The sequence below is a fragment of the Schistocerca gregaria genome, chromosome 3 (assembly GCF_023897955.1).
Source record: "Schistocerca gregaria isolate iqSchGreg1 chromosome 3, iqSchGreg1.2, whole genome shotgun sequence".
Lineage (NCBI taxonomy): Eukaryota > Metazoa > Arthropoda > Insecta > Orthoptera > Acrididae > Schistocerca > Schistocerca gregaria.
Window position 1 is genome coordinate 838,483,442 of NC_064922.1, and position 18,822 is coordinate 838,502,263.

Genomic DNA, 18,822 nt, shown 5'->3' on the forward strand with positions numbered 1-18,822 from the left:
AGACAGAAGTTTAAAAAAGATTACCATGTGTGTTGAATTCCCATACTTCTTAGAAACATGTGCTTTCTCTTTTCAATTTAACCAGACTGAGCCACGGCTATGAGTAGCTGGGAATGGCTATTTTTTAATAAAAATAAGATCTTACTTTTAGTTAATTGGTTGTATTAAAATAAAAATAAAATGCCTTATTGAGAAATGAAAGAGTTTTGTACATTAATAATGACGTTTAGTGTCTAGAAACGAAAAACAGTATTTTTTGTGTATTTGACATTACGCATTTTTGTACCAAATTTAAATTTTTGTGAGTGCTAGAATTTTCGTGCAAATAGTAATTGAAAAAGGCTACATGTTACTTTAATTAAAAATTATGATTTAACATTTTTTAATAATATTAACATTTCCATTCATTAGTAAATATAGAATTTGAAAAAGGACTCTACTTATGAGAATAAAACTTATGGCATTACAATTGCATCCAAATATGCTATGCAGTGATCTATTGATGAGTTCATTAAAAATTGCAGTTTTCTACTTACCAGCACTAGGAAACCCTCTGTCCATCAAAGGTGCTTGTTAGATTTTGTATGAGAGTTGTATCATAATGCATGTCTGGATTCTGACCTTCAAATACTAGAAGTATGAAGAGAATTTGAGATAGTTGATCAGTTATGCAAGAATTTGAGAGAGTTGATCAGTTATGCAAGAATTTGAGAGAGTTGATCAGTTATGCCCCTTTGTAAGTTACCAATATTTGAGCAGCTTTGAAAGAATGTTGACCATAGCTTATCTAATGAGGATGTTCATCGGTACTAGACGTATTATTGGCACGAGGCATGACCTTTCACATAGCATTAAGATTTAAGTATTAATCAAATAGTTCACAGAAATTATTGTTGTTGTTGTCTTCAGTCCTGAGACTGGTTTGATGCAGCTCTCCATGCTACTCTATCCTGTGCAAGCTGCTTCATCTCCCAGTACCTACTGCAACCTACATCCTTCTGAATCTGCTTAGTGTACTTATCTCTTGGTCTCCCTCTACGATTTTTACTCTCCACGCTGCCCTCCAACGCTAAATTTGTGATCCCTTGATGCCTCAAAACATGTCCTACCAACCGATCCCTTCTTCTAGTCAAGTTGTGCCACAAACTTCTCTTCTCCCCAATCCTATTCAATACCTCCTCATTAGTTACGTGATCTATCTACCTTATCTTCAGTATTCTTCTGTAGCACCACATTTCGAAAGCTTCTATTCTCTTCTTGTCCAAACTAGTTATTGTCCATGTTTCACTTCCATACATGGCTACACTCCAAACAAATACTTTCAGAAACGACTTCCTGATACATAAATCTATATTCGATGTTAACAAATTTCTCTTCTTCAGAAACGCTTTCCTTGCCATCGCCAGTCTACATTTTATATCCTCTCTACTTCGACCATCATGAGTTATTTTACTTCCTAAATAGCAAAACTCCTTTACTACTTTAAGTGTCTCATTTCCTAATCTAATTCCCTCCGCATCACCCGATTTAATTTGAATACATTCCATTATCCTCGTTTTGCTTTTGTTGATGTTCATCTTATATCCTCCTTTCAAGACACTGTCCATTCCGTTCAACTGCTCTTCCAAGTCTTTTGCCGTCTCTGACAGAATTACAATGTCATCGGCGAACCTCAAAGTTTTTACTTCTTCTCCATGAATTTTAATACCTACACCAAATTTTTCTTTTGTTTCCTTTACTGCTTGCTCAATATACAGATTGAATAACATTGGGGAGAGGCTACAACCCTGTCTCACTCCTTTCCCAACCACTGCTTCCCTTTCATGCCCCTCGACTTTTATGACTGCCATCTGGTTTCTGTACAAATTGTAAATAGCCTTTCGCTCCCTGTATTTTACCCCTGCCACCTTTAGAATTTGAAAAAGAGTATTCCAGTCAACATTGTCAAAAGCTTTCTCTAAGTCTACAAATGCTAGAAACGTAGGTTTGCCTTTTCTTAATCTTTCTTCTAAGATAAGTCGTAAGGTCAGTATTGCCTCACGTGTACCAACATTTCTACGGAATCCAAACTGATCCTCCCCGAGGTCCGCATCTACCAGTTTTTCCATTCGTCTGTAAAGAATTCGCGTTAGTATTTTGCAGCTGTGACTTATTAAACTGATAGTTCGGTAATTTTCACATCTGTCAACACCAGCTTTCTTTGGGATTGGGATTATTATATTCTTCTTGAAGTCTGAGGGTATTTCGCCTGTCTCATACATCTTGCTCACCAGCTGGTAGAGTTTTGTCATGACTGGCTCTCCCAAGGCCATCAGTAGTTCTAATGGAATGTTGTCTACTCCGGGGGCCTTGTTTCGACTCAGGTCTTTCAGTCCTCTGTCAAACTCTTCACGCAGTATCGTATCTCCCATTTCGTCTTCATCTACATCCTCTTCCATTTCCATAATATTGTCCTCAAGTACATCACCCTTGTATAAACCTTCTATATACTCCTTCCACCTTTCTGCCTTCCCTTCTTTGCTTAGAACTGGGTTGCCATCTGAGCTCTTGATATTCATACACGTGGTTCTCTTCTCTCCAAAGGTCTCTCTAATTTTCCTGTAGGCAGTATCTATCTTACCCCTAGTGAAATAAGCTTCTACATCCTTACATTTGTCCTCTAGCCATCCCTGTTTAGCCATTTTGCACTTCCTGTCGATCTCATTTTTGAGACGTCTGTATTCCTTTTTGCCTGCTTCATTTACTGCATTTTTATATTTTCTCCTTTCATCAATTAAATTCAGTATTTCTTCTGTTACCCAAGGATTTCTAGCAGCCCTCGTCTTTTTATCTACTTTATCCTCTGCTGCCTTCACTACTTCATTCCTCAGAGCTACCCATTCTTCTTCTACGGTATTTCTTTCCCCTATTCCTGTCAATTGTCCCCTTATGCTCTCCCTGAAACTCTGTACAACCTCTGGTTCTTTCAGTTTATCCAGGTCCCATCTCCTTAATTTCCCACATTTTTGCAGTTTCTTCAGTTTTAATCTACAGGTCATAACCAATAGATTGTGGTCCAAGTCCACATCTGCCCCTGGAAATGTCTTACAACTTAAAACCTGGTTCCTAAATCTCTGTCTTACCATTATATAATCTATCTGAGACCTTTTAGTATCTCCAGGGTTCTTCCACGTATACAACCTTCTTTCATGATTCTTAAACCAAGTGTTAGCTATGATTAAGTTGTGCTCTGTGCAAAATTCTACTAGGCGGCTTCCTCTTTCATTTCTTAGCCCCAATCCATATTCACCTACTATGTTTCCTTCTCTCCCTTTTCCTACTGCCGAATTCCAGTCACCCATTACTATTAAATTTTCGTATCCCTTCACTATCTGAGCAATTTCTTTTATTTCATCGTACATTTCTTCAATTTCTTCATCATCTGCAGAGCTAGTTGGCATATAAACTTGTACTACTGTAGTAGGTGTGGGCTTCGTATCTATCTTGGCCACAATAATGCGTTCACTATGCTGTTTGTAGTAGCTTACCCGCATTCCTATTTTGCTATTCATTATTAAACCTACTCCTGCATTACCCCTATTTGATTTTGTGTTTGTAACCCTGTAGTCACCTGACCAGAAGTCTTGTTCCTCCTGCCACCGAACTTCACTAATTCCCACTATATCTAACTTTAACCTATCCATTTCCCTTTTTAAATTTTCTAACCTACCTGCCCGATTAAGGGATCTGACATTCCACGCTCCGATCCATAGAACGCCAGTTTTCTTTCTCCTGATAACGACATCCTCCTGAGTAGTCCCCGCCCGGAGATGCGAATGGGGGACTATTTTACCTCCGGAATATTTTACCCAAGAGGATGCCATCATCATTTAATCATACATTAAAGCTGCATGTCCTCGGGAAAAATTACGGCTGTAGTTTCCCCTTGCTTTCAGCCGTTCGCAGTACCAGCACAGCAAGGCCGTTTTGGTTAATGTTGCAAGGCCAGATCAGTCAATCATCCAGACTGTTGCCCCTGCAACTACTGAAAAGGCTGCTGCCCCTCTTCAGGAACCACACGTTTGTCTGGCCTCTCAACAGATACCCCTCCGTTGTGGTTGCACCTACGGTACGGCCATCTGTATCGCTGAGGCACGCAAGCCTCCCCACCAACGGCAAGGTCCATGGTTCATGGGGGGGCAGAAATTATTAGAATATAAATATTGTACACATCCTAGTTTCCTTCTCAAAGATTGACCATTTTAAACATTTAATTTTTTTTCCGTTTGGCCCATCAGTTTCTCCAAACACTGTGCACAATTTTCATTAAAGTACAGCATACTTTCCATAATAAGTTTCTTGTGATAATCAGTTGCTGAAAGTACATTTAGAGCTAATTTAACTTTCTGCGAAATAAATTTATTTTCCAGTCTCACTTTCTATGAAGCGAGAACAATTAACCATTTTTTGCGCTTAGTAACAATTTTTTTTTCTTTTAAAATTAAAAGTGAATGCGAGGTCTATTCAAAAAATTATGGAATTTTTTCCACTAATTTTTTCTGCGATTACAGTTTACCTATTGTGCATGGTCCCCTTCGAAATACTCTCTGTCACAATTGATATGCTGCTTCCAGCGCTGTTGCCACTTTTGGAAGCAGTCTTGGCATACCTGTTACTGGATTGCCCGAAGCACAGTTCCTGAATTTTCTTTTATCTTATCTATGATTGCAAATATTCATCCTTTCAATGGGGTTTTCAGGTTTAGCAATAAATTTAAAAAAAAATTGTCCTCAGGAGTGACGCCTGGGCAGTATGTAGGATGAGTCAGTACAGTGGTTTCGGGTTTTGTGCACTAGTTACACACCGACAGGGATGAATGTGCAGGTATGTTATCATGATGCAAGCAAGAGCCATGAATTGTCTCACCACATTTCCTTCTCACATTTTCTCGCAGGCTTCGCAACACATCCAGATAGTACCATCGATTAACAGTTTATCTCTGTGGAACGAATTCGTGATAAACTAATCCTTCAAAGTAAAAGTAAACTATCAGCATGGCTTTGACATTTGACCTGGCCAGACGAGCTTTTTTTGATCTTGGAGAACCTTTCCTGAAACATTGTGAAGATTGAACCTTGGTCTCAACATCAGAACCATAGTCTCAAGTCCCATCACCAGTTATGGTTGTCTTGAGGAACATCTCGTTTTTATTTGCACGATCCAAAAGCTCTTTACGGATTGCGAGGTGGAGGTCATTCCAGTCTTGACTCATGAGCTGTGCGATGAACGTGGCGGCAACACGATGCATTTCAAGCTTCTCTGCCAGGATTTGATGTTACATTCTTCTGCAATCTCTCTGTCAGTCACTTCGATTGGCATGCACAGATTTATTGACGCTCCTGGCATAAGCGTCATTGCTGGGTGCCAAAGGGAATCCTGAATGAGGATCCTCTTTTAACTTCTGTTCGGCCATTTGTTAAACCATGTGAACCATTCATAACACCAAGTACAACTTAAGAACTCATCACTGTAGGCTTCTTGCATCATTTGGCGTGTCTCTGTAAATGTTTTCTTGAGTTTTACACCAAATTTAATGCAGACTCATCACTCCTCTGACTCTGTCATATCAAAATTCACAAACTGGGCAACACAATGTTCTACTCAATACAGCACTGAACAGTGGATAACAGATGTAGAACAATGAAACTTCCAGCTACACATTAAACACAGGCATATGGGGGGTTGCCAACCGTATTTCGCTCCAACAAACCACTGGAATGAAATTACATCTACATCCATATTCCGCAAGCCATCGCATGGTGCATGGCAGAGGGTGCATTGTACCACTACTAGTCATTTCCTTTCCTACTCCATTCGAAGACAGAGTGAGGGGAAAATGACTATATATATGCCTCCACATGAGCCCTAATTTCTCATATCTTATCTTCGTGATCCCTAAGCGAAATGTTTCTTGATTTTTTTGAAGAACACTACTGTGTAAGTTTAGAGAACTAGAATTTGAAGCTGACTGCTCTCTTCCCTACAGGGATTCCCACTTGAGTTCCTGAAGCATACCCGTAACGCTTTGTGCTTATCGAACCTACCAGTAACAAATCTAGCAGCTCTCCTTTGAACTGCTTCGATGTCTTCTTTCAATCCGACCCGGTGTGGATCCCACACACTCACAAATAGGTCGCGCGAGAATCCTATATGCGGTCTCCTTTTACAGGTGAATCAGACTTTCCTAAAATTTTCCATTAAACTGAAGTCGACCATTCACCTTCCCTGCCACAATCCTCACATGCTCATTCCATTTCTCTTCTTCTCTACATTACTCTCAGATATTTGAACTGCGCGGCTGTGTCAAGCAGGACACTACTAGTGCTGTATCCGAACATTATGGGTTTGTTTTTCCTACTCATCCACATTAACTAACATTTTTCTACATTTAGAGCCAGCTGCCATTCATCACATCAACTTGAAATATTGTCATGTCATCTTTTATGATCCTACAGTCACCGATCTTCAACGCCTTCCTGTAGACCACAGCATCATCAGTGAATGGCTGCAGGATAGCTCCCCACGCTGTATGCCTGATCATTGCTGTACATATAAAACAGCAATGGTCCTATCACACTTCTCTGGGGCACCCCTGATGTTACCTCTGTCTCCACTGAACACTCGCTGTTGAGGAAAACATACTGGGTTCTATTACTTAAGAAGTCTCCGAGCCATTCACATGTCTGGGAGCATATTCTGTTTGCTCGTACCTTCGCTAACAGCTTGCAGTGGGGTACCATGTCTAATGCTTTTCAGAATTATGAATGTTCTGGAATTTTTCGAACAGACCTCATACATGCACAATTGAGGAAAGGAAGATAAGGCAAGGTACAGATAACTTATGTTCAAGAACAGCACTAATTTTCTGTTCATGTATTGGAAGTAAGTCATCAAAAACTAGGAACATTGTACAGAGTTGTCATTGTTATGTGCAGGTTAACCATCTGGTCTGAATATGACACAGGGGCGGTTGGTAGTTTGTATCAACAAACTCATAGAGATCTTTTAGGGCCCATGTTTGTATTGTGTACATGTGATATGTTTCCATATCCAACAAGAAGATACCAGTTCCTAGCTGTGAGCTGTTACGTACACTATGGACTGGACAGTCAGTGCCTATCTTGTTTTCATTCAAGTTTCATTTGAAATTACTCTCCTCTCATTTCCTTCCTCTTGCAGCTTTCACAATGGCTTCCAAACCATGGAATGTATGCTCTCATATCTATAGGTCTCTGAGTGTAACACACAAGAAAATTTTTGTGACAGTTACCCGTATAAGACACATGCAGTTTGCAAAATGGTTCTTCTTCACATATATAGTCCAAAAAGATTTGAAAATGTTTGGGATTTCTGCACTGTTTACACAGTGTTTCCATTTAATATTGCACCAGAGAAGATATTGCAGTTTGTGTTTCATTGTTGCTCGAGCACAGCAGTACAGGTGGGTTGGAGGTGGAACAGTGATAAAAGCTTGCCTGACAACTATATGAGTGTAGGGAGGAGAGTAGTGAGTGGGCAGCAAATTATGTCATGTTGCCAACCAGGGTTTTTAGGAACATCTCCCATGTTTAAACTGCAGTGTCACTGAATAAGTTTGTAGTCGGAATTGATTTTCAAATACTCAACAACAGTATTCATTTCTGCAGGAGACAGTGAACATCTACATAGTCGTCAGTGGTGCTCTTACATGTTTCGTGCTGTAATGTTGTTGACGCTCACCATGATGTATGATGGGAACGAAAGGGGGTGAGTCAGCTGCTTGTTATGCACAGCCAACAAAAGAGCACACTTAGATGACATGTTTGGGAGCAAGAAACATTATAACATTCTCATGTCAATATTGAAGTAAAATCCTGTATGTATTCAGATAAAATCAGTTGTGTTCTTAGGTTCCACATTAACCACAACTGTAGAAATCACAAAATATTTGGAATGAACAGCCAAATATCTGTGACAATGAAGATATAAATTCTTCAGTTGTGCTATTAGGATGATGATCAAAAACAGTGATACCACAGATGATAGGTTTAGTAAGTGAAATACGTGGAAAAGAAAATGGTCCGCCAATTAATGTAAACCATTTATTTTTGTTTATTTTATATGTGCTCATATTATCAAAATGTAGACAATCAGTAAATGGCATAAATTTAGGATAAGTATAATGTTAACTTTTTAGCAGATACTTTGCCATTAAAAGTGTTTGTAATTTTGATTAGTCAAAATATGTTAAACATAGTGGTCGAGTAAATACAGTACATTAAGTTGTATTTCATGATTGAATTGAAGCCAGTGTACAGGAAATTCGGTACAATATCTTGTTCTAAGTTTTGAGCTTTGTTTTTTGCAACTTTACGCACCATTAAAAGATATACAGTACTAAATAGAGTGGAATGTGTGGGCATACAGCGTCAAGCCTGAACCACTGCTGTCTCCACAGGATGCCTCGCAGAAGTTTGTGTTATTAACAACTACGTTAGAAATTTTAAAAAAGTGTTTTTTAATATTTATTTGCGAAGCATAAGGAATGATGCGTCGGAGCTTCAGACATTTATTAAATGATAAGGAAGAAAAGAATAACATGGATTTTATTTCTGGAACTAACCAGTGGCTCAAAGGAAATAAAATTTTCTGCTACACACTGCCAGTTTGTTCAGTTTTTTCACTGGTTAGCCAAAACATTACAGTCACCTGTTTAATAGCTTCTTGGTCCACCCTTGGAATGCAATACAAGAGCAATTCTGCTTGACATAGATTTAATAAGGCCTAGATTGGTTTCCAAAGGTCTTTGATGTCTATGCACAGGTCATGCAATTTCTGTAAATGAAGTTACAGTGGTTTGTGGCAATGAATTAAAAAAATTGAAGACAGCAGGATGTGAAACCATGAACTTCAACTTAATAACTCCACAGTCTGCCGCTAAATACACTACACTAGTGTTAGATTGCTAGCTTTGCTGTCTTAGAATGTATGATGCTGTAATTCCAGTGTAAGTAATTGACATTTAGTATCTTACGTAACTCCAGCAATGGTAGTTGGATATATCTAAAGATAATCAGCAACCAGTTGCATAAAAGAAATATCATTTTTTAATGGAAGTGGTAATATGAAAAATCATTGACCAACAATAGGACATTTCTCATCAATTTCTTGCAACAAATTGTACCATTAATGATACATTTTTGAGAGACACTCAGTGTGCTAGTGCTTTGAAACAGTATTATTTATAGAATGTAAATTATAAGATAAACTATGTACAAAACCCAGAAAATATGGGCTTCAGCAAAACCCAATAGTGCATCTCCAGAGGTTTGATGAAAAACCAGTGAGATTGTCAGCATATTCCTTGGCTCATCCCAAAGAATTTTTTCAGGTGTTTTGGGCATGAAATATGTAGCAGCAAAGTTTGTTTCGAAATTGTGAATTTCGACCAAGAATGACCTCACATAGACATCGCTCAGAAGCTATTGAATGAATAAAGTCAACAACAATTCAGAGCTTATAAAGAGGGTAGTAACAAGTGATGAAACATGGATATACGGGGATGACATTGAAATCAAGATCCAATGTAAACTGCTTGAAGAACAAAGACCGAAAAAAAATCGTCGAGTTTGATCACATGTGAAGGTTCTTCTCATTGTTTTCTTCAAATATAGTAGGATAGTGCACCATGCCTCAAGGTTGTGTGGTCAGGAAGGAATTCTACCTGGAAGTTATGCGACGTTTGTGTGAAGCTGTCAGAAGATGCACCGACTCAAAGCTTGGTGCTTGCTCATGATTTTTGTTTGGCAAAAAACATAACTATTATGTTGCCTTAGCCACCATATTCACCAAACATGGCCTCCGTGGGGGGGGGGGGGGGGGGTGTCCTGATTATGAGCTAGAAGCCAAATTCCACATTGAGGCAGTTGTCTACGAGATAATTAGTGATCTAATAAGCAGCTGGATTTAATTATTGTTTAATAAAACACTGGTGTATTTCATATTATGTAGTTTATTTTCTTGTTGTTTAAAAAACAAATAAGATTAAACCATGATTTTTATCATACATGACTCACCTTATCAACATAAATGAAGCTATTCTGTACATGTGTACAAAGTGCACCGTGCGTCTGCTCGTCTTATGAAAAATGGCATGCCTTCTCAAGGGTTAAGGAAATAACATTGTGAAGTGTTTGCTTGTGGCTGTTGTTCTGATTCCCTCAGTTTTAACAGATTGCAAAATACTGTTGTAAACAATAAGTGAATGTGTATGTTGTTCTTAGAACTGTCATTCCTTCTCTCCTTTTATAGCTCAAACTTTTGTCTAATATGTCACTAACTATTGCCACCAAGAATAACTCCAAAAGTATTAATATAGCTGAAAAGTTTGTGGGGCAAATGTTGCATGGCACAACGGGGGCCATAATATGAAATATGAAGTTGATTTTTTTTTTAATGGAATGACATAAGTTGGTACTTATATCATGGATAGAGTGGTATTACTTACCACATTGGCACTTATCGAAGCACATGCTCTGACAATTCTCTCTCGCATATCTTCAGGTGTAGTTGGAATGTGTCTATAAACAATGTCTCTTACGAATCCCCACAAGAAAAAAATCCAGAGGCGTCAAGTCTGGTGAACGAGTCTGCCACGACACATCTCCTCAGTGTCCAATCTAACAATTTGGGAATTCTCTCTGCAACTCATTTCTAACCATCAGCAAAAAATGTGCCGGACACCCATCGTGTTGATACCACATACCATTCCTTGTTTTTAAAGGTATATCTTCCCATAAATGACCTAGTGTTTCTTGCAGGAATGTGGTGTAAGATTTCCTTCAATGAAATAGGGGCCTATAATTATGTCCTCCAGGATCCCACACCATACATTCAGCAACCATGGTTTGTGGTGTGCAACTTTCCACAGCCAACATGGATTTTCGTGCATGTTATGCAAATTAACATTTCCATAGTTCGTGAATGTAGCCTCATCAGCAAATAAAATCAAATTAATAAATGTGTCATCCCTCTGAATCTGAATTTGAGCCCATCAGCAGAATTCAATGTGATGCATACCATCCGTACCAGTTAATTCATGGTGGAGACTTATATGAGAAGGATGATATTTATGGTGATGCAGAACACGAACAACACTACTCTGGCTCATGCCAGATTCCCTTGGAATTTGAAGTGAACTATCAGAAGGATCTCGAACCACAGTGGCAAGAGTACCAATTTCTGTTTCCTCGTAAGTAACTTCCCTTTGCCAGATATGTTTCCGGTGTGTTCAAGATCCAAGTGTTCCCAATTTATCATGTTGTTGTTGTGGTCTTCAGTCCTGAGAATGGTTTGATGCAGCTCTCCATGCTACTCTAACCTGTGCAAGCTTCATCATCTCCCAGTACCTACTGCAACCTACATCCTTCTGAATCTGCTTAGTGTATTCATCTCTTGGCCTCCCTCTACGATTTTTACCCTCCACGCTGCCCTCCAATGCAAAATTGGTGATCCATTGATGCCTCAGAACATGTCCTACCAACCGATCCCTTCTTCTGGTCAAGTTGTGCCACAAACTTCTCTTCTCCCCAAACCTATTCAATACTTCCTCATTAGTTATGTGATCCACCCATCTAATCTTCAGCATTCTTCTGTAGCACCACATTTCGAAAGCTTCTATTCTCTTCTTGTCCAAACTATTTATCATCCATGTTTCACTTCCATACATGGCCACACTCCATAGAAATATTTTCAGAAACAACTTCCTGACACTTAAATCTATGCTCGATGTTAACAAATTTCTCTTCTTCAGAAACGCTTTCCTTGCGATTGCCAGTCTACATTTTATATCCTCTCTACTTCCACCATCATCAGTTATTTTGCTCCCCAAATAGCAAAACTCCTTTACTACTTTAAGTGTCTCATATCCTAATCTAATTCCCTCAGCATCACTCGACTTAATTCGACTACAGTCCATTATCCTCGTTTTGCTTTTGTTGATGTTCATCTTATATCCTCCTTTCAAGACACTGTCCATTCCGTTCAACTGCTCTTCCAAGTGCTTTGCTGTCTCTGACAGAATTATAATGTCATTGGCAAACCTCAAACTTTTTATTTCTTCTCCATGGATTTTAATACCGACTCCAAATTTTTCTTTTGTTTCCTTCACTGCTTGCTCAATATACAGATTGAATAGCATTGGGGAGAGACTACAACCCTGTCGCACTCCCTTCCCAACCACTGCTTCCCTTTCATGTCCCTCGACTCTTATAACTGCCATCTGGTTTCTGTACAAATTGTAAATAGCCTTTCGCTCCCTGTATTTTACCCCTGCCACCTTCAGAATTTGAAAGAGAGTATTCCAGTCAACGTTGTGAAAAGCTTTCTCTAAGTCTACAAATGCTAGAAACGTAGGTTTGCCCTTCCTTAATCTAGCTTCTAATATAAGTCGTAGGGTCAGTATTGCCTCACGTGTTCCAACATTTCTATGGAATCCAAACTGATCTTCCCCGAGGTCGGCTTCTACTAGTTTTTCCATTCGTCTGTAAAGAATTCACGTTAGTATTTTGCAGCTGTGACTTATTAAACTGATAGTTCGGTAATGTTCACATCTGTCAGCACCTGCTTTATTTGGGATAGGAATTATTATATTCTTCTTGAAGTCTGAGGGAATTTCGCCTGTCTCATACATCTTGCTCATCAGATGGTAGAGTTTTGTCAGGACTGGCTCTCCCGAGGCCATCAGTAGTTCTATTGGAATGTTGTCTACTCCCGGGGCCTTGTTTCGACTCAGGTCTTTCAGTCCTCTGTCAAACTCTTCACGCAGTATCACCATTTCATCTTCACCTACATCCTCTTCCATTTCCAGAATATTGTCCTCAAGTACATCGCCCTTGTATAGACCCTCTATATACTCCTTCCACCTTTCTGCTTTCCCTTCTTTGCTTAGAACTGGGTTCCATCTGAGCTCTTAATGTTCATACAAGTGGTTCTGTTACCTCCAAAGGTCTCTTTAATTTTCTTGTAGGCAGTATCTATCCTACCCCTAGTGAGATAAGCCTCTACATCCTTACATTTGTCCTTTAGCCATCCCTGCTTAGCCATTTTGCCCTTCCTGTCGATCTCATTTTTGAGATGTTTGTATTCCTTTTTGCCTGCTTCATTTACTGCATTTTTATATTTTCTTCTTTCATCAATTAAATTCAATATTTCTTCTGTTACCCAAGGATTTCTACTAGCCCTTGTCTTTTTACCTACTTGATCCTCCGCTGCCTTCACTACTTCATCCGTCAAAGCTACCCATTCTTTTTCTACTGTATTTGTTTCCCCCATTCCTGTCAGTTGTTCCCTTATGCTCTCCCTGAAACTCTGTACAACCTCTGGTTCTTTCAGTTTATCCAGGTCCCATCTCCTTAAATTCCCACCTTTTTGGAGTTTCTTCAGTTTTAATCTACAGGTCATAACCAATAGTGTGTGGTCAGAGTCCACATCTGCCCCTGGAAATGTCTTACAATTTAAAACCTGGTTCCTAATCTCTGTCTTACCATTATATAATCTATCTGAAACCTGTCAGTATATCCAGGCTTCTTCCATGTATACAGCCTTCTTTTATGATTCTTGAACCAAGTGTTAGCTATGATTAAGTTGTGCTCTGTGCAAAATTCTACCAGGCTGCTTCCTCTTTCATTTCTTTTCCCCAATCCATATTCACCTACTATGTTTCCTTCTCTGCCTTTTCCTACACTCGAATTCCAGTCATCCATGACTATTAAATTTTCATCTCCCTTCACTATCTGAATAATTTCTTTTATTTGATCATACATTTCTTCAATTTCTTCGTCATCTGCAGAGCTAGTTGGCATATAAACTTGTACTACTGTAGTAGGTGTGGGCTTCGTATCTATCTTGGCCACAATAATGCGTTCACTATGCTGTTTGTAGTAGCTTACCCACATTCCTATTTTTCTATTCATTATTAAACCTACTCCTGCATTACCCCTATTTGATTTTATGTTTATAACCCTGTAGTCACCTGACCAGAAGTCTTGTTCCTCCTGCCACCGAACTTCACTAATTCCCACTATATCTAACTTTAACCTATCCATTTCCCTTTTTAAATTTTCTAACCTACCTGCCCGATTAAGTGATCTGACATTCCACACTCCGATCCGTAGAATGCCAGTTTTCTTTCTCCTGATAACGACATCCTCTTGAGTAGTCCCCGCCCAGAGATCCGAATGGGGGACTATTTTACCTCCGGAATATTTTACCCAAGAGGATGCCATCATCATTTAATCATACAGTAAAGCTGTATGCTCTCGGGAAAAATTACGGCTGTAGTTTCCCCTTGCTTTCAGCCGTTCGCAGTACCAGCACAGCAAGGCCGTTTTGGTTATTGTTACAAGGCCAGATCAGTCAATCATCCAGACTGTTGCCCCTGCAACTACTGAAAAGGCTGCTGCCCCTCTTCAGGAATTTATCATACACACATTTAAATGTATGAAATGTAGGGCGAGTACATTGAGCATATCTTTGAGCTTATAAGTCTCTAGTTCTTGCTGAATTTAAATGGCATTCTCCATAAATGAGAAGCATATCAACCTGTTCTTCAAAGGAACACGTCATTCACATTTGCTTGATTCCATGATACTAGTCTTACCATTCCTATGAATGTTGTATTGCAAAACCGTCAAAAGGTGTTTACGTGTCAATGGCACATTTGATGGAGACGCCGTATTCAGCGAATATTTACTATTTGCACGGTACTTGAGAGAGAACTGTCAGACGATGTGCTTCGATAAGTGCCATTGTGATAAGGAATACCACTCAGTCCATGATGATAAGATTGCAGCACTGCATTGATACCAATGCTCATCACTTCGAACATCTTTTGATTGATGTTCATGCCACCTTTTTGACCTTCAAAGACCTTACTGTCACACATCATTGGATTCATCTCGATAGCTGTTACCAGAAAATAAATACCAAACTATAGCAACCCATTTAAAAAACAAATTTGACCTTAATATCTTTGACTCGATCCCACCTAGCAACAAAAAACCAACATCACATTATGGTCCCCTTGTCCCATGCAACATTTGTCCAACTAACTTTTCAGCTACTATCATACTTTCGGAGTCTTTTTACGTGGCAATAGTTAATGACTTGTGGTGTATACTGCACCTGTTGGCAGTGTGGTGTTGAAAGTTGTTATTCTTTTTCTCATATACTACATTAAGTTGAATCTTGCTCCATACGTCTGTGAAAGGTGTTTCGTGTATGGCATCATGGAAGCTTCACAACCCAAATCTTGAGATTCTTGAATGTCTCATTAAGTGATTTACCCTTTTTAGTAGTTTTTAAACAGGAAGTGCAAAAAGGGGAAAGAGTAAAATATCTTGTGTGACTCGTGTACAAAGCTATATGCAGCTCTGGGAATACTTTCCCTAAAATATGGCTCACCCTGTATACTGTATCTTGTTGATATTAGTGGCCCATTCTCATTTCATCAAGTCTCACGGCACCTCACTGGCATTTGGGTGGGATGTGGGTTAAATCATTTCTGTCCATGTAAATTTAGGTTTTTTGTGCTTTTTCTACACTCCTTAAGGCAAAGGGCAGGTGCACCTGAAAAGTACACAGCCAATTTTCTTTCTCAAGCCAAACTTGTGCTGCCTGTAATGAACTCTTCATTGATGGGGCATTAAACCTTTATTGTCCCTAATTCGTGGTTTCTTGTGGATGAAATGTGATACACTAGTTTTGTTCCTGAAAGTGGTTCCCCATAAACAACAGACAGGCACTTTACTGAAAAAAAATTAAATTACCTTGCATATCCGATCTAGCATTTTGTGAGTGCATATTTTGTTTACAAGGTGATAGTGCTAACTATATCCAATGTTTTCTATAAATGGGCTCTTAAATATAATGATCAAAATTTATAGGGTATGTGTTGAACCGTTTATAGGGGTTTTCCAGTCTCCAAATAACTCATCAAACACAGCAAATGTTCTGTGATTCAACAACAAAAGCATGTAACTGATATGTATCTGTTGATCTATGCTTTGAGCTTGCAACACAACTCAAAAACTGAAAGAGCCTGTGAATTTTTCCAATCTTGTTGGACAGTACACTGCACTTTATGCATACTTCATCTACAGTGAACCACATGTGTAGCAGCCTCTAACATGTAGTCTACTGTTGACACAATTAGGACGACCCTACAGTGTCTCAACCCTGTGGCATAAAACCAGGAAGCCACAGCCTACCTTATCACAGAACCTTCCAATTCTGTGCTTCATGACTTCTACTTAGCTCAGAATCAGAAGGCACCATTTATTTATGAAGACAATGATGCAAATTGAGAGTTTCACTGAATCTCCATGAGCAAAACTCCTCTTCTGAAACATCTCTGCCAGTTGTTGAAATGGCGCAAGTGTGAGCTCAAATCTCAGATGACTGCCATTGTTCCTTCCACCATGCACCAAAATCTGCAGTTGGTTGAATGTTGTTCCTTCAGTGAGTGCTAGAATAACCTCTTCAACATGTGGACTGAGGTTTTGAGGCATGCACACCTTATACCCCTACAGTCTTGGTCCCTTCTTGACCTACTGAATGGATTATAGAATGTCATCTTTCAAGAAGGCAGTGCTTTATCGTATTTAATATGGAAAGTTTGAGAATGGATTAATGAAGTTTTTCTTCATCACTGGCTGCATTGTAATAGCACAAACTGTATGTTTCCATGGCCTCTGAGAAATCCTGGTTTTATCTCATGTGAGTGCTTTCTGATGTTTTATGTGGCAACAGCAGTACTCCACCACCGCCAAGAGAGAATAATTTTTGTGGATCTTTTGGAATTCTGATATGGTTTGGGAAGAACTAGGCTACTCCCACAATGTCTGCCATTTCACAAAATGTTCCCACATTTATTGCATACAGTGCCAGTAGAGGGTTGTAATGGAAGTTATTTTGACTAGAATGAAAATTTTAAAAAAATCAGTCTGAAGTACACTAAGCACTGTTATTGCCTATTGCGTGATGGAACAGTTCAAAAAGCAGGCATTCAACTCGGCTCCTTGGAAACTTGCAGTGTGATATAGGTACGTGGATGACACCTTTGTTATGAGTCTTGGCGACAAATATCTTTTTGTCTTCCTGAAATGTCTAAATAAAGTGTATGCATGCCAATGTTCAGTGTACTGTGGAATTACAGAAGAATAAACAACTATCCTTTCTTGATGTGTTCACAAGGAATGGCTCAAGCCTGAGCCATACCCATAGGATTCCCATTCATTCAGATTTTTCTGGGACAGTAATGATTTTTGACAAAATGTTCTAGTGCCCTGAAACGATCTTTGGGGATTTTGGTCTGACAAAGTCTCCTTTAATTAAAAAAAATAATAAAAATAAAAATAAATCCCTAATAATCTGTCTTGATACAATGCTTTGTTCATCGAAAGCTCTGTGTCGTCGGCATCACATTTCATTCACACACAAAAACTAAAAAACATTGGTTGCAAAGTTTAATATAATATATAGACTCTTTTGGAAACTTGATAGTGCCAACATAGTGTAAATAATTGCATGTGTTCGAACTCTGATGTAGTTTACAGTAGTTTAATGTTTCCAGTGCTTCGGACAGTTAATTTGATAAGTTTTATATTAATATTACCTGTGTTAATTGTGGGAAAATACAAGTGCAAACTAAACAGTAAAATGCTGTAATAATCCCCATTTTTAAAGGACACAGTGAGAAGGCTGTACGTACAGTCTGTTGTGCGAAATTCAGCATTGGGCATGGGGGTGCTCCAACATAGTAACTCACATTAAGTCCAACAAACATGAAACTACCCTTCAGGTTAGCAATTAAAGATTTAAAAAAATGATAACTACTTATCAGTGAAGGTAATTTCAGTGTGAATAAAAAACTTTCACCTGAAGAAGTCACATTTGCATACAACTCAGTGATGCACAATCCACTGCACATGCAGCTGAAAACTAAACAGTGATCACAAATGTGATTGCACCATTTTTCATGGAACAAGTAATGAAGGTACTAAAAGAAGCACAGTTTAGTTAAGTGATTATGGGTTTTTACAGCCATGGGGATTTAAAGCTGGTTTCCTTAGCAGTTAGGTTTTACCAATCAGATAACGGCATCTTAGTGAGAATGTTGGAGTTGTTGAATTTTGTTATTACAAGTGCAGAGCATTTGACTTAGTATGTCTTAGGTATGGGTTCACACTGAGACAATATGACATGTGATAAAACACGTTGCAGTGGTCATACTACCTGGTGTTTATCAGTGTGGTGTTGATGTGCCCACTGGGATGGTATGATTTGCAATACAATACAGTACACAGTGCGACTCCCCATACAATAAGGAACAAGACAGCATGAATCACATTTCTGTTTCAAATTATGGAGAAATAAAGAGGTGACTCATCGAAAGGCAGAAGCACTGTGCTGTCGACAGATACATGAACAATAGGTATAGAGCTTTGCTTTCTCGTGCTGTAGGAGGAAAAAAAACCACCACACACACACACACACACACACACACACACACACACACACACACACACCCTACATTGGGGTCATTCCTGACCCTCAGTGACTGTACTGGGGTGAGATGGTGGCTCAGGGTGGGGTGAGGGATGGAGAGAGATGGAAAGCAAGGAGCAGTTTGTGGGAGGGGGGGGGGAAGAGTCTAGTGGCTTATAGGGGAGTAGGGAGCTGGACATGGGCTAGCTAGGGCTGCAGGTAGGAGGGGCAGGTGGCAGACGACTGAACGCAGCGTAG

The 18,822-nt window shown here is 39.2% G+C and overlaps 1 protein-coding gene across 1 annotated transcript in view; it reads left to right on the forward strand.

Moving 5' to 3' along the window:
- LOC126354692 (cell division cycle protein 27 homolog) overlaps positions 1-18,822 on the forward strand; it is a 214,188-nt gene that overhangs the window by 154,113 nt on the left and 41,253 nt on the right. The gene's annotated exons all lie outside the window — the stretch shown is intronic.